Here is a 17013-nt window from a genome sequence, read left to right on the forward strand (position 1 = left end):
TGGACCAAATATACAATAGTGATCCCGTAAGATTATAATTCTGGGCCAGGTGCAGTGGCTCATGCCTGTAATCCCAGCACTTTGGGAGACCAGGGCAGGTGGGTAACTTGAGCCCAGGAGTTCAAGACCAGCCTGGGCAACATGACAAAACCCCATCTCTACAAAAAAATTTTTAAAAATTAGCCAGGCATGGCGGCTTGTGCTTGTGGTCCCAGCTACATGGGAGGCTGAGGTGAGAGAATAGCTTGAGCCCAGGAGGCGGAGGTTGCAGTGAGCTGAGATAGCATCACTGCACTACAGCCTGGGCAACAGAGTGAGAGACCCTGTCTCAAAAAAAAAAAAAAAAAAAAAGATTATAATACTGTATTTTTACTGTACCTTTTCTATGTTTAGATACACAAATACCACTGTGATACAGTTATCTACCGTCTTCAGTACAGTAACATGCTGTACAGGTTTGTAGCCTAGGAGAAAGGCTACACGACATAGCCTAGGTGTGTAGTAGGTTATCTCAGCTAGGTTCGCGTGAGAACACTCTGTCATGTTCACACAATGATGAAATCAAAGTACTTAATGACACATTTCTCAGAACATATCCCCATCATTAAGTGACTCATGACTGTATATTTAAAAAAACATACAATAGTCCCCCTTTATCTGGAGTTTTACTTCTTGCAGTTTTGGCTACCCATAATACAGTAAAAGAAAACATTTAGAGAGAGACCACATTCATATGATTTTTATTCCAGTATATTGTTACAATTGTTCTATTTTATTATTAGTTATTGTCGTTAATATCTTACTGTGCCTAATTTATAAATTAGGCTTTATCATAGGTATGTCTGTACAGGAAAAAACATAGTGTATATAGGGTTTGGTACTATCTGAGGTTTCAGGCATCCACTAGGGGTCTTGGAACACATTCCCCATGGATAAGGGAAGACAACTGTACATCACAACCAAGTGGGGTTTCTCCTAGGACTGCAAAGTGGCTTTAACCCTGGAAAATCAATCAGTGTAATTCACCATATTAACAGACTAAAAAATTAAAACGATCAGATAATTTCAATAAAGGCAGAAAAAACATTTGACAAAATCCAACATTTGTTCCTGATTGTTAAAAAAAATTAAGCAAGCCAGGAATAGAAGGGAATCTTCTTACCTAATAAAAGGCATCTACCAAACAAAACCCTATAATGAACATTAGGGTTCATTAATGTTTTTCCCCTAAGGTCATGAACAGGACTGGTCTCTCTACTCTTACCACCTCTATTCAACATTGTATTGGAGATTATAGCCAATACACTGAGGCAAGAAAAGGAAATAAAAGACATTCAGATTTGATATAAAGAAGAAAAGTTGCCTTTATTTGCAAAAAAAAAAGTTCATTTAGGTTAAAAATCTGATGGAACTTGCAAAAAAGCTGCTGAGACTAATAAATGAGTATAATGCTGAAAGATACACGGTCAATATAAAAAATATATTACTAGCAAAAAACACCTGGACATTGAAATAAATACTATTTACAGTAGCATAAAAATATGAAATAGAGTAAATAGAACAAAAAAGGTATGTTAGGCCGGCCGGGCGCGGTGGCTCAAGCCTGTAATCCCAGCACTTTGGGAGGCCGAGACGGGCAGATCACGAGATCAGGAGATCGAGACCATCCTGGCTAACACAGTGAAACCCCGTCTCTACTAAAAAATACAAAAAACTAGCCGGATGAGGTGGCAGGCGCCTGTAGTCCCACCTACTCGGGAGGCTGAGGCAGGAGAATGGCGTGAACCCAGCAGGCGGAGCTTGCAGTGAGCTGAGATCCGGCCACAGTACTCCAGCCCGGGCAACAGAGCGAGACTCCGCCTCAAAAAAAAAAAAAAAAAAAGTATGTTAGGCCTATACAATTAAAGCTACAAAACATTGCTGAGAAAAAAATTTAAAGGTCTAAATAAATGGAGAGGTATACCATGTTCATGGGTTGAGAGACTCAATACTGTCAATATGTCAATTCTTTCCAAATTAATCTACAAACTCAACATAATTTCAGTCAAAGTCTCAGCAGGCTTTTTTGGTAGAAATGTACAAGCTGATTACAAAATGTATTGGAAATGCAAAGGCTTAGAATAGTCAAAACAGGCCGGGCACGGTGGCTCACGCCTGTAATTCCAGCACTTTGGGAGGCTGAGGCGGGCGGATCACGAGGTCAGGAGATGGAGACCATCCTGGCTAACACAGTGAAACCCCATCTCTACTAAAAAATACAAAAAATAAGCTGGGCGTGGTGGCGGGCGCCTGTAGTCCCAGCTCCTCAGGAGGCTGAGGCAGCAGAATGGCGTGAACCCGGGAGGCGGAGCTTGCAGTGAGCCGAGATCGCGCCACTGCACTCTAGCCTGGGCGACAGAGTAAGACTCCATCTCAAAAAAAAAAAAAAAAAAAGAATAGTCAAAACAACTTTCTTTGAAAAAGAGGAGCAAAATTAAAGGACTTAACTGACCTAACTTTAAAACTTATTATAAAGGCACAGCAACAAAGACGGTGTGGCATTGGTGTACAAATAGGCAAGTAGTTTAATAAAGCAGAACAGAGTCCAGAAACAGACTCATAGATATGTGGTCAATTTTCAACAAAGGTGCAAACTGGACATCATCAAATTTAACCTCTCTCTGCTCTTTGAAAGACACTGTTGGCTGGGCACAGTGGCTCACGACTGTAATCCCAGCACTTTGGGAGGCTGAGACGGGTAGATTGCTTGTGCCCAGTGGTTTGAGACCAGCCTGGGCAACATGGCATAACCCCATCTTTACAAAAAATTAGCTGGGTGTGGTGGCACACACCTGTGGTCCTGGGAGGCTGAGGTGGGAGGATAGCCTGAATCCAGGAGGTGAGGCTGCAGTGAGCCATGATCATGTGACTACAGTCCAGCCTGGTGATAAGCCAGACCCTGTCTCAAAAAGAAAAAGACACTGTTAAGAGAATAAAAAGACAAGTCACAGATTGAAAGAAGACATTCATAAGTCACATATCTGATTTTAAAAAGACTCATATCCAGAATATATAAAGAACTCTCAACGCTCAATAATACGAAAACAAATTTTTTTTTTTTTTTTTTTTTTTTGAGACGGAGTCTCGCTCTGCCACCCAGACTGGAGTGCAGTGGCCGGATCTCAGCTCACTGCAAGCTCCGCCTCCTGGGTTTAGGCCATTCTCCTGCCTCAGCCTCCCGAGTAGCTGGGACTACAGGCGCCCGCCACGTCTCCCGGCTAGTTTTTTGTATTTTTTAGTAGAGACGGGGTTTCACCATGTTAGCCAGGATGGTCTCGATCTCCTGACCTCATGATCCGCCCGTCTCGGCCTCCCAAAGTGCTGGGATTACAGGCTTGAGCCACCATGCCCGGCCGAAAACAAATAATTTTTAAGAGTGCCCATGGGGAACAAACAATTGAAACAGACACTTGATCAAAAAAACATGTATGGATGACAAATAAGCAGGTGAAAAGATGCTCCATAGCATCAGTCATTAGGGAAATACCAATTAAAATCACAGTGAGACCACTGCACACCTATTAGAATGGCTTAAATTTGAATAACTGGCAATACCAAGGGTTGGTGAGGATGTGGAGCAACTGGAGCTTTTAGGTACTGTTTTACAATCACTTTGAAAAACAGCTTGGGCTGGGCATGGTGGTGCATGCCTGTAATCCCAACACTTTGGGAAGCTGAGGCAGGTGGATCATCTGAGGTCAGGAGTTCGAGACCAGTCTGACCAACATGGCAAAACCCCATCTCTACTAAAAATACAAAAAGTAACCGGGTATGATGTTGCGTGCCTATAATTCCAGCTACTCAGGAGGCTGAGACAGGAGAATTGTTTGAACCCGGGAGGCGGAGGTTGCAGTGAGCTGAGATTATGACATTGCACTTCAACATGGGCGACAGGGCAAGACTCTGTCTCAAAAAAAAAAAAAAGAAAGAAAGAAAAAGAAAAACAGCTTGGCAGTTTCTCTCATACTTCACATACAATTACCTTGAGACCCAGCAATTCCACTCCTAGGTATCTAACCAAGAGAAATGAACACATATGGCAATATAAAAACGCGTATGCAAATGTTCATCGCAGCATTATTTGTAATAGCCCCAAACTGGAAACCGATCAAATGTCCATCAACAGGTGAGTGGACAAACAAGTTGTGAAACATACCTAGCAGGAAAAAGAAATGAACTAGTAATATGCACAATGACATGGGTGAAGCTTAAATTATGTTGCATAAAAGAAGCCAGACCAAGAAAGAGTACATACAGTATGATTTCATTTATATAAAACTCTATAGGCCAGGTGAGGCGGTTCACGCCTGTAATCCCAGCACTTTGGGAGGTCGAGACAGGAGGATTGCTTGAGTCCAGGAGTTCTAGACCAGCCTGGGAAGCATAGGGAGACCCCATCTCTACAAAAAATAAAAATTAGCCAAGTGTGGCCGTGTGCATCTGTCATCCCAGCTACTTTGGGAGGCTCAGGTGGGAGGATCGCTTGAGCCTGAGAGTTCAAGGCTGCAGTGAACTATGATCATGCCACAACCCTCCAGCCTGGGTAGCAGAGTGAGACCCTGTCTCTTAAGAAAATGAAGAAAAATCCTAGAAAATGCAAAATAATCTATAGTGACAGAAAGCAGATCGGTGTTTGCCTGGGAATCAGGAGAGAGGTGGGTGACCAAGGGGAATAAGAAAACTTTTGGAGGTGGTGGATATATTCACCATCTTGATTGTGGAGATGATTTCCCAGGTGAAAACATGTCAAACTGATGAAACTGTACACTCTAAGTGTGTACAGTTTGTTGTAACTACAGGCCAGGCGCGGTGGCTCACGCCTGTAATCCCAGCACTTTGGGAGGCACGGGTGGGTGCACTGCTTGAGTCCAGGAGTTTGAGACCAGCCTGGGCAACATGGGGAAACCCCATCTCTACTAAAAATACAAAAACCACCACCACCACCACCAACAACAACAACAACAAAAAGCTAGCCAGGCACAGTGGCACACGCCTGTGGTCCAAAGGATCCCTTGAGCCTGGGAGGTCGAGGCTGCAGTGAGCCATGATTGCATCACTGCACTTCACCCTGGGTGACAGAGTGAGATGGGGAGGAGAGGAGGGGCCTTCTTTCCCACCTTAAGAGGGGAGTCAGGATGCAAAGCCAGGTCATCTGACCCAGAGCCTGTGTCCTTACCTGGCTCTGTCCTGCCTCCCAGTCTGCACCCAGGGTGTTCCCTTTGGGGCCCTAAATGGTGCTCAGATTCCCCTGGGAATATGTACAGGGCCTGGTGTATTTGGTCCTGCATGAGGTTTTTTGTTTGTTTGTTTTGTTTTTGAGACAGGGTCTCACTCTGTTTCCCAGGCTAGAGTGCAGTGGTGCCATTATAGCTCACTGCAGCCTCAAACTCCTGGGCTTAGGCAATCCTCCCACCTCAGCCTCCTGAGTAGCTGTGACTATAAGCGCATACTAACACGTCAGGCTAATTAAAAAAAAAAAAAAAAAATTGCAGAGAGAGCATCTCACGATGTTGCCCAGGCTGGTCTCAAACTCCTGGCCTCAAGCAATCCTCCCACCTTGGTTTCCCAAAGTGCTGAGATTACAGACACACACCACCATACCTGGCCCCATATGAAGTATTTGTAAGACTTCACCTTCATCTGACAATGGTAGTGATAGTGACAATGAAGATGATTTTTCTTTTCTCGTTCCATAGGCCTCAATCGCCTTCAGCTCCCTGAGAACAGCTCCTAACTCCTATAATGGTGTATTGCTACCTCAGGGCCTTTGTAGAGGTTGTTTCTTCACCCAGGGACACCTGGATCATCATACTTCATCAATTAATTGTCCTCATTCTTCAGCTTTCAGCTTACAAGATTTTTTTTTCTTATGCTTTCAGTCTCAGGGTTTTGAAAGGCCAAGACAGGAAGATTGCTTGAGACCAGGAGTTTGAGACCAGCCTGGCCAACATGGTGAAACCCCATCTCTATTAAAAATACAAAAATCAGGGCCGGGCGCGGTGGCTCAAGCCTGTAATCCCAGCACTTTGGGAGGCCGAGACGGGCGGATCACGAGGTCAGGAGATCGAGACCATCCTGGCTAACACGGTGAAACCCCGTCTCTACTAAAAAATACAAAAAAAAACTAGCCGGGCGACGTGGTGGCGCCTGTAGTCCCAGCTACCCGGGAGGCTGAGGCAGGAGAATGGCGTGAACCCGGGAGGCGGAGCTTGCAGTGAGCTGAGATCTGGCCACAGCACTCCAGCCTGGGTGACAGAGCGAGACTCCGTCTCAAAAAAAAAAGAAAAAAAAAAATTAGCTGGGCATGGTGGTACACTCCTGTAATCCCAGTTACTCAGGAGGCTGAGGCAGGGGGATCACTTAAACCCAGGAGTTCCAAGCTGCAGTGAGCTGTGATCATGCCACTGCACTACAGCCTGGACAACAGAGTGAGAACTTGTCTCAAAAAAATTTTAAAAAGGCTGGACGCGGTGGCTCACACCTGTAATCCCAGCACTTTGGGAGGCCGAGGCAGGCAGATCACGAAGTCGAGAGATTGAGACCATCCTGGCTAACACGGTGAAACCCCGTCCTACTAAAAATACAAAAAATTTGCCGGGTATGATGGCAGGTGCCTGTAGTCCCAGCTACTCGGGAGACTGAGGCAGGAGAATGGTGTGAACCTGGAAGGCGGAGCTTGCAGTGAGCCGAGATGGCACCACTGCACTCCAGCCTGGACAACAGAGCGAGACTCCGTCTCTAAAAATAAAAATTAAAAATAAATAAATAAATAAAAATATTATATAAGATCTGTGGCCCTATCTGCCAAGCCCTGTCATCTGAATTAGGGCCCTATTGTTTTCTCTCTCTCTCTTTTTTTTTTTTTAAAGATGGGATATTGTTCTGTCACCCAGGCTGGAATGCAAGGATGCAGTCACGGCTCACTGCAGCCTCAACCTCCCTGGCTCAAGCAATCCTCCTGCCTCAGCCTTCTGAGGAGCTGGGATCACAGGCATGCACACCATACCCGGCTAATATTTTAATTTTTGCAGAGACAGGATCTCACTATGTTGCCCAGGCTGGACTTGAACTTCTGGCCTCAAGTGGTCTTCCCGCCTCAGCTTCCCAAAGTTCTGGGATTACAAGTGTGAGTCACTGTGCCCAGCCTGTTACGTCCTTTCAGATACCCTGCTTCATTCCTTTTTACGACTTGTAGTCATGCAGTTATCTGACTGTGGGTTTGTGTGAGTCTGTCTTTGAGGCTGTCGCGCTGGCTCCTGCATTTCCAACACAGAACCTGAGCTTGGGCTCAGAGTAGGCGCTCTGTAAACATACATGGGATGAGTGAGGACATTCCCTGGATGATGCCTGGGATGCCCAGGCCACAGAGCTGCAATTGAATCTCCTGGGGGTTAAGGTCCACCACGTTCCACTCAGCAGGAAAAATTCAGAGCTGACCCCACATACATGATTCTTACTGAGTTAGACACCAAGACAATCTCGCCCTTTGTTGGGACTGTGGGAGTCTTACGTACTTCTACAGAGAAGCCAGTCTAAAATCAGTCGCTTTTTGAAACCATCAGCTCGAGAAATTAAGGATTCTGTCAGCGTGCCCTGAATTTCTGGGCCCAGCAATTAATTCCTTCTAGATTAAAGGATTGTTGTGTTTCTGATACATTATTATGCGGAGTGGGCTTGCTGTGAATTTTAAAACTTTAACCAGAATCCTCATTAACTGGGACCTTTTATCTGTGTGCAACTTCTAGAAGAGGCCAGTGGCTAGAAAGCGAGCCGATGCATCCAAAAAACACACTCCGGGTGTCCTGTTGCATATTCAGTCCAGGCAGCTGTTCTCCTTTCTGATGGAAACAGGGCCATTTACTTACAATGTGCCCGGTGCCGGCTGGACGGCTGGACGTTGCACATGCGCCGTTGAATCATCACCTGCTCGGTCAGGCGGCCACCGTCATTGTTAGCTCCAGCGTACAGGTGAGGAGACTGGGGTTGAGAGAGGTGGGGTCCCTGCTCAAGCCAATGGGTGGCCCAAGTCTATCCGAACTCCAGGCCCCATGCTTGGCTCTCAGTTTCTGTTGCTTTCCCTTCTCCTTGGATGGTGAAGACCACTGTGCGAAAGGATGACCACAAGGCCCTTTGGGCCACCATCCAGCCAAGAGCTATTTCATCTGTGCTGGGCATGAGGCTCCACTGAGCCCGTGGGAGTAGGGAGGCTCGAGGGAGCAGACCCAGTCGTGTGTGAGGCTGACTTGGGCCAAGAGCTCCATCCTCTGGGAATACCCACGGGGTTCAGGGCCCAGGGAGGCCAGCCCCCACTGTCTATCATGAGCAGGCTCTGTCTCCTCCCTAGCATCAGTCTTCCTCCTGCCATATGTCTGGGAACCTCAGCTTCTCTCAGGCAGAGTCTAGCCTAGCTGTCTTTTTTTTTTTTTCTTTCTTTTTTTGAGACGGAGTCTCACTTTGTTGCCTAGGCTGGAGTGCAGTGGTGCTATCTCAGCTCACTGCAACCTTCGTCTCCCAGGTTCAAGCGATTCTTCTGCCTCAGCCTCCCAAGTAGCTGGGATTACAGGTACATGCCACCACACCTGGCTAATTTTTGTATTTTTAGTAGAGACAGGGTTTTGCCATGTTGGCCAGGCTGGTCTCGAACTCCTGACTTCAAGTGATCTGCCTGCCTCGGCCTCCCAAAGTGCTGGGATTGCAGGCGTGAGCCATCGTGCCTGGCCAGCGTAGCTGTGTTGATGGCAGAATGGGAGCCCAGATGCAGCCCTTTGAGGGAGAGACTTCCAGGCTCTATGTCAGATGCTTGCTGAACATCTCCAAATGAGCCTGGGTCTCCCAGCATTGCAGCGACTTCCCACTTTGGTTCACGCAGGTTTATATACACCCAGCATTTATGCACACAGCTACATCCTCACCCATGCATGCCCGGAACCAGCGCTCCCCAGCCCAGTGTGCACCCCAGGCTAAGAGCCAGGCCATCACTCCCACAGTGGGCTTCCCTTAGGGGATCTTCTAGAAACCTTAGAAACTCAAAAGGGGTCAGGATTCTAGGAGTTCCGGCATCCCTAAGTAAAGTGCCCCTTTCAGGCTCCTCAAAGAAAGAACTCACTGCTGGGAGCATGTGGAGAAATTAGAACGCTTCTGCGCTGCTGGTGGAAATGCAAAGTGGTGCAGCTGCTGCGGAAAACAGGTGGTGGTGCCTCAAACAATTAAACATAGGGCTGGGTGCGGTGGTTCATGCCTGTAATCCCAGCACTTTGGGAGCCTAAGGCAGGCATATCACGAGGTCAGGAGATCGAGACCATCCTGGCTAACACGGTGAAACCCTGTCTCTACTAAAAATACAAAAAATTAGCCAGGTGTGGTGGTGGGCGCCTGTAGTCCCAGCTACTTGGGAGGCTGAGGCAGGAGAATGGTGTGAACCCCGGAGGTGGAGCTTGCTGTGAACTGAGATTGCGCCACTGCACTACAGCCTGGGCGACAGAGCGAGAGTCCATCTCAAATAAATAAATAAATAAATAAACAAACATAGAATTACCCATGTGACCCAGCAATTCCACTTCTAGGTATATACCCAAAAGAATTAAATATACCAATTCCACTTCCAGATATACACCCAAAACAAAAGGAGGGTCTCAGAGATCCTGTGTTCATAGCAGGATAAAATGCTAAAATGTGGAGAAACTCACATATCCATCAATGGAAGAATGGATAAGCAAAATGAGGTCTATCCTTTCAATGGAATATTATTCAGCCCTGAAAAGGAAGGCAATTCTGACACAAGCTACAGTGAGAATGAAGCTTGAGGACATTATGCTGAGTAAATGAAGCCAGTCACAAAATAATAAATACCGTATGATTTCACTTATATGGTGTACCTAGAGTAGTCAAAATCATAGACACAGAAAGTAGAATGGTGATGGCTGGGAAAAAGGGGTAATGGGGGTTATTGTTTAATGGATACAGAGTTTCAGTTTTACAAGATGAAAAGGGTTCAAGAAATGGATGTTGGTGATGGTTACACAACACTACGAAGGCATTTAATTCCACTGAACGGTACCCTTAACAATGGCCAATTTTGCTGGGTGCGGTGGTGCAATTATGCCTGTAATCCCAGCACTTTAAGAGGCCAAGGCGGGGAGCGGGGGAATCACTTAAGCCCAGGAGTTCAAGTAGAATGGTAAAATTCCACTTACATGAGGTACTTAGAGTCATCAAAATTGTAGAGACAAGTAGAATGAGGGATGGGGGAATGAGGAGTCAGTGTTGAACCAGTACAGTTTAATTTGCGGAAGATGAAAAAGTTCTGGACGGGAGTGACAGTTGCACAACAATGTGAATGTACCAAAGTGTATGCTTTAAAATGCTTTAAAATGGTTAAAATAAGTAAAATGGTTAGTTTTCCAGCCTGGACAACATGGTGAAACCCCATCTCAACAAAAAAATGGAAAAATTAGCCAAGCATAGTAGCACATGCCTGTAGTCCCAGCTACCCTGGAGGCTGAGGTAGGAGAATCACCTGAGCCCGGGGAGGTCAAGGCTGCAGTGAGCTATGATCACCCCACTGCAGTCCACCCTGGGTGACACAGTGAGACCCTGTCTCCAAAAAAAAAAAAATCAATTTTACATTATGTATCTTACCAGAATTTGTTAAAAAAAAAAAAAAAAAAGAAAGAAAGAAAGAAAAGAAAAGAAAAGAAAGAAAAATCTGAAGTTCCCCTTCATTAAGCAGCCTGCTAGTCTGATGATCCTAGTAAATCCTGGTGGCGACATTTCAAGGTACATTCTGCGATTGCCCTCAGTTTTCAGTTTTCAGGTGAGAAAGCCAAGAGAGGTGACATGAGCAGCCTGAGGTCACCCAGCAAGTGGCAGGGCCAGGATTCCACCCAGGATCGCTGACATGACCCAGCCACAGAGGGAGTGGCCCCCTTCCCTGATGGCTCCCCCAAAATCCCACTCAGATTCTCCTGCCAGGGGCCAGCAAACAGGATCCAGATGGCGGTTCCCCAGTTAGGACAGGGCCTAATTTGAAAGCCCTCTGCCAGGATTTCCAAATGCATCCCAGATTTCTGTCCTGGAAGTGTCTGGTGCCCTCCTGCTGGGCAGTGGGGAACCGAGGAGCAGCCAGGCCTGGCCATTGGCCTGGGCAGTGACTAGGGGCCGGCGAGGCTTGGCACTGGCCTCTTGTCCATCTCCTTGGAGCCCCTGGGGGATCCTGCCAGCCCTAGGAGGCCCAGTTTGCTCTGACGGATTTGTCTTATTCCCACCTCTGTAACAAAGCCCCACAACCTGCCTGGCTTAAACAACAGACACTTACTGTCTCGCTATTTTAGTGCTGGAAGTCTGAAATCAAAGTGTGGGCAGGGCTGGTTCCTTCTGAGGCTGAGAGGGAGAGTCTGTTCCAGGCCCCTCTCCTGGCTTCGGGTAGCCTCCAGCATTCTTTGGCTTGTTGGCAGCCATCTTCTGTGTCTTCACATCATCTGCCTCTGTGTGCGTCTGTCTCTGTGTCACATTTCCCCTTTATATAAAGACACAGCCACATTGGATTAGGGCCCACCCACGTGACCTCATCTCAACATAGCATCTGCAAACACCCCATGTCCAAAGAAGGTCCCATTCACAGATCCTAGGGGTTAGGACTTCAACATCTTTTGGGGGTGTTGGGGGGGACATAATTCAAACCATAACACCATCCCCCAATGCTGTTACTTTTCTCAGCTGCCCAGGAGGCCAGTGGGGAACATTCTGGGGATTGGAGATGCTTGCAAACTGAAATGGCATTTCACATACTCTCTACGGTTTTATGAATTGTTAACTGTTGCCACCACATACCGAGTGCTTCCTTGCTGTGTGCCAGGCACTCGACATAACTCCCCAGTCCTCAGCTTCAGGGTGGCTGCTATCATCCCATTGTACAGGTGAGCCATTGAGACTCACCTGGGAGGGGTCACTCGCTCAGAGTCCCACGGCTAATTATTCCCATCTGTGGGATTCATCCCACCACCTGTCTGAGCAGAGGCCCTGAGGTTTCTGTAACTCCTCCTATTCCGGAACACATTCCGCATCCCCTTCTTGTGTTCCTTCCTTTTTGATCTCAAACAACTTGAAGTTGGAGGAATTAAGTGCAAATGATTACAGTTGGAGTAAAAGCGCCTGGGAATTCAGGCGGAAAAGGTGTGTGATGGGAAGGCCTTCCTCCTTTTCTTTTTTCACATTCAAACAGAACTTCAGATTTTAGAGGTGAGAAAGGGCCAGGTGAGGTGGCTCATGCCTGTAATCCCAACACTTTGAGAGGCCAAGGTGGGCCTCTCAAACTCCTTGAGGCCAGGAGTTCGAGACCAGCCTGGGCAACATACCAAGAATTCATCTCTACAAAACGAGATTTTAAAAAATTAGGTATGGTGGCACATGCCTATGGTCCTAGCTACCCAGGAGGTTGAGGCAGGAGGATTACTTGAGCCCAGCAGACAGGACTGTAGTGAGCTATGATCATGCTGCTACACTCCAGCTTGGGTGACAGAGCAAGACTTTGTCTCTAAATATATGTATATATATATGTATTTTTTAAAGGTGAGAAAAAAATGTTCCCCAAGACTGAGGAAGGAAGATGGGAAGAGGTGGAAAGTGAAGAGTAAGGTTCAGGATCATCTGACCCTTATGCCCTCCTCCTACCCTCAGAAACGCTGACATTCTAGTCGGGCGTGTTCGCGTGTGTCTGTAATCCCAGCTACTCAGGAGGCTGAGGCAGGAGAATCACTTGAACCCAGGAGGCAGAGGTTGCAGTGAGCTGAGATTGTGCCACTGCACTCCAGCCTGGGCAACAGAGCGAGACTCTGTCTGGAAAAAAGAAAAAAAAGGAACACTGCCATTCTATAGGGAGCAAGATAGACACGAGCTACCTTGCCCTGCCCAGGCTGAGCTCCCAGTCCAGAGAGTGCATCCAGGTGAACCACACCACTATAACCTGCTGCCGTAACCCCCAAGGAGCCCCTAACATCTCAGGTTGTGAAGAGCGGTTTGGGGTGGGGGTGGGGCACCTAAACTGAGACTTGTGGGTAAGCAAAAGGCACCTAGGTGAAGCCTAGAGGAGTGCCAGGTGGAGGGAACAGGGAGATCAACATGGAGGAGGCTCTAGAGGCAAGAGAAAGCTTGGAGCCCTTTAGGAACTGGGGAAAAGGTCAGTGTGGTGGGAACAGGGTGCCTGAGATGCCAGCAGGGCCAGGCCATGGAGCTTTGCAGGTCAAGTGTGAGCTGCTTCCAGATGCCCTGGGAGCCACTGTGAGACTCCAAGTAGCAGGGGACATGGGTCTGGCCTCCTCTGCCTGCAAGGGCTGGAGACCAAGGCAGGGTGGCCCAGCTTAGATGATGGCGGTTGGGGTAGGGAGGTGTGGTGGGTTGAAGGATGGCCCCCACCAAAACATAGGTCCATGTCCAGGAACCTGTGAAGGTGATCTTATTTGGAAAAGGGTCTTTGTAGCTGTAATTGAGAATTTTGAGTGCCCAGGTGCAGTGGCTCACACCTGTTATCCCAGAATTTTGGGAGACTGCGGCAGAAAGATCACATGAGGCCGGGAGTTCAAGACCAGCCTGGGCAACAAAGACAGGCCCCATCTCTACAAAAAATTTAGAAACTAGCTCGATGTGGCAGGTGCCTGCTCGATGTGGCAGCTACTCAGGAGGCTGAGGCAGGAGGATCATTTGAACCCAGGAGTTCCAGGCTGCAGTGAGCCATCATTGCACCACTGCATTCCAACCTGGACAACAGAGCTAGATTCTGTTTCAAAAAAAAAATTAGCTGTGTGTGGTGGTGGGCACCTGTAATCCCAGCTACTCGGGAGGCTGAGGCAGTAGAATTGCTTGAACCCGGAAGGTGGAGGTTACAGTGAGCCAAGATCACGCTGTTGCACTCCAGTCTGGGCAACAAGAGCGAAACGCCGTCTTAAAAAAAAAGAAACCGTATACCCATTTGCAGTGATACCCCATTCTCCCGCAGCCCCCGCCGCCCCACCACCAGCTCCTGGCAACCACTTTCTGTCTCTGTAGATTTCCCTATTCTGGGTATTTCACGTAAATGGAATCATACACCATGTGGCCTTTTGCGGCTGGCTTCTTTCACTGAGCATAGTGCTGTCAAGGCTCACCGATGTGGCAACATGTGTCAACGTTTCATTCCTTCCGAACAATATTCCATTGCGTGGATGGACCACATGTTGTCTAATTCATCTGTCAACACACATTTGGGTTGTTGCCACTTTTTGGTTCTTACAGATAATACTGCCGTGAACACTCAGGTGCATTTTTGTGTGTGACCCTATTTCCATTTCTCTTGGTTAGATATCTAAGGGTGGTGAATGTGGTTTTTTAAAATTGTTTTATTAAAAACTTTTTTTTTTTTTTTTTTTGAGACAGAGCCTCCCTCTGTCGCCCAGGCTGGAGTGCAGTGGTGTGATCTCAGCTTACCGCAACCTCTGCCTCCCGAGTTCGAGTGATTCTCCTGCCTCAGCCTCCCAAGTAGCTGGGATTACAGGTACGGGCCACCACGCCTGGCTAATTGTTGTATTTTAGTAGAGACGGGGTTTCGCCATGTTGGCCAGGCTGGTCTCAAACTCCTGACCTCCGGTGATCCGCCCGCCTCAGCCTCGCAAGATGCTGGGATTACAGGTGTGAGCCACCGCGCCCAGCAAGTGAATGTGTTTTTTAAATTAAAAATAATGTAAACCGGGCGCGGTGGCTCACGCCTGTAATCCCAGCACTTTGGGAGGCTGAGGCGGGCGGATCACAAGGTCAGGAGATCGAGACCACGGTGAAACCCCGTCTCTACTAAAAATACCAAAAAAAAAAAAAAGCCGGGCGCCGTGGCGGGTGCCTGTAGTCCCAGCTACTCGGGAGGCTGAGGCAGGAGAATGGCAGGAACCCGGGAGGCGGAGCTTGCAGTGAGCCGAGATAGCGCCACTGCACTCCAGCCTGGTGGACAGAGCGAGACTCCGTCTCAAAAAAAAAAAAAAGTATGTTCTTTTTTGTGTATAATTTATTTCTTTTTATGTTTAAATATCTTTCAGTTTGTTAAAGGGCCATGCTAATCTGCTCTGTGTTGTTCCAATTTTTAGTTTATGTGCTGCCAAAGTCAGCACGTGTGTACTTAATTACAAAAGTGATTCATTAGAGGTCACCAAAGTAACAAATTAGAAACAAGAAAACATTTCTCACCTTTAAAATCTGTTCTGTTTGAATGTGTATGTGCAGCTTTATTGACACATAATTCAAGTATCATACAAGGCCAGGCATGGTGGCTTATGCCTGTAATGCCAGCACTTTGGGTGGCTAAGGTGGGAGGATCGCTTGAGCCCAGAAGTTCAAGACCAGTCTGGGCAGCATCGGCAGACCTCGTCTCTACAAAAAAAAGTTTTTTTTACGTTAGCCAGATGTGGTGGTGCACACCTGTTGTCCTAGTTGAGGATGAGGCGGGAGGATCGCTTGAGCTTTTGAAGTCGAGGCTGCAGTGAGCCAAGATTGTACCACTGCATTCCAGCCTGGGTAACAAAGCAAGACCCTGTCTCAAAAAAATAAAAATTTTTTAAATGTTTAAAAAGAAGATATTGAGGCTGGGCACGGTGGCTCAAGCCTGTAATCCCAGCACTTTGGGAGGCCGAGGTGGGCAGATCACCTGAGGTCAGGAGTTCGAGACCAACCTGGCCAACATGGCAAAGCCCCATATCTACTAAAAAATACAAAAATTAGACAGGGGTGGTAGTGCACACCTGTAATCCCAGCTACGCAGGAGGCTGAGGTGGGAGAATTTCTTTTTTTTTTTTTTTTTTTTGGAGGTGGGAGAATTTCTTGAACCCAGGAGGCGGAGGTTGCAGTAGCTGAGATCACGCCACCACTGCATGCCAGCCTGGGTGACACAGCGAGACTCCATCTCAAAAAAAAAAAAGATATTGACACACTCATAATGTCCCCAAAGATATCTGGTGTGTCCCGCCCTGCAGATGTGCGTTTGCTAATGCTTATGTTCACGGCATGTGACACAGCAATCGTGTGGACGGAAACTGTGACAGCTTCTGCCCTGTGCAGAAGGCAGCCTGTGTCAGGCCCCTCTGATCCCACATGTGCCCATCAGTAATGACCCATTCAGTGCAGATTAGACATAAAACCAGCTTTGACTTCAAAGGACCAAGCAGCTAAGAGTAAGAGAAAGAAGGAGGATTTTCAGCTGCCTGGGAGTGGGGAAAGATATTCAAAGGGCTGGAACTTCTCTTTCTTTGGCAAAAAAGAAGGCCAGAAAAACCTTCCAAAGAAAAAAAAAACCTCTGGGGAATCGTTATGTTAAGAGGGATGGATTATGGGTGATTTATTTTCTTTTAAAAGAAAACTGCTTTAATGATATTATATTGCTATTACAATGTTTTACTACTAAGAAAGATTCTAAGAAGCCACTGAGGGTTATGGATGAAAAAGAATGGTTTTATAAAACTCAGCAATTCTTAAGAAGAGTACAGCCAAAAAGGCTTTCTCACTCCTTTATAGTTTCTTCCAATAACTGGCTCTCTAAGTCGGAGGCTGAGCAGGCAGACAGCTGCAGACCTAAGGGAAGCTGTGACCATCTAATCTGCAAGAATGAGAGTGACTTAGAGCACATAGGAAAAAGCAGGTAAGAAAAGGCATAAAAGGCCGGGCGCGGTGGCTCAAGCCTGTAATCCCAGCACTTTGGGAGGCTGAGACGGGCGGATCACGAGGTCAGGAGATCGAGACCATCCTGGCTAACACGGTGAAACCCCGTCTCTACTAAAAATACAAAAACTAGCTGGGCGAGGTGGCGGGCGCCTGTAGTCTCAGCTACTCGGGAGGCTGAGGCAGGAGAATGGCGTAAACCCAGGAGGCGGAGCTTGCAGTGAGCTGAGATCCGGCCACTGCACTCCAGTCCCGGGGACAGAGCAAGACTCCGCCTCAAAAAAAAAAAAAAAAAAAAAAAGGCAA

General features: G+C 47.3%; 1 non-coding gene across 1 annotated transcript; it reads right to left on the minus strand.

Annotated features, from left to right (window-relative positions):
• Window positions 1–15059: 15059 nt before the first annotated feature.
• LOC111525398 lies at window positions 15060–15167 on the minus strand. The gene has a single exon (XR_002726081.1). It is a non-coding gene; the product is annotated as a U6 spliceosomal RNA (small nuclear RNA).
• Window positions 15168–17013: the final 1846 nt, after the last annotated feature.

The sequence above is a fragment of the Piliocolobus tephrosceles genome, chromosome 19, assembly GCF_002776525.5.
Source record: "Piliocolobus tephrosceles isolate RC106 chromosome 19, ASM277652v3, whole genome shotgun sequence".
Lineage (NCBI taxonomy): Eukaryota > Metazoa > Chordata > Mammalia > Primates > Cercopithecidae > Piliocolobus > Piliocolobus tephrosceles.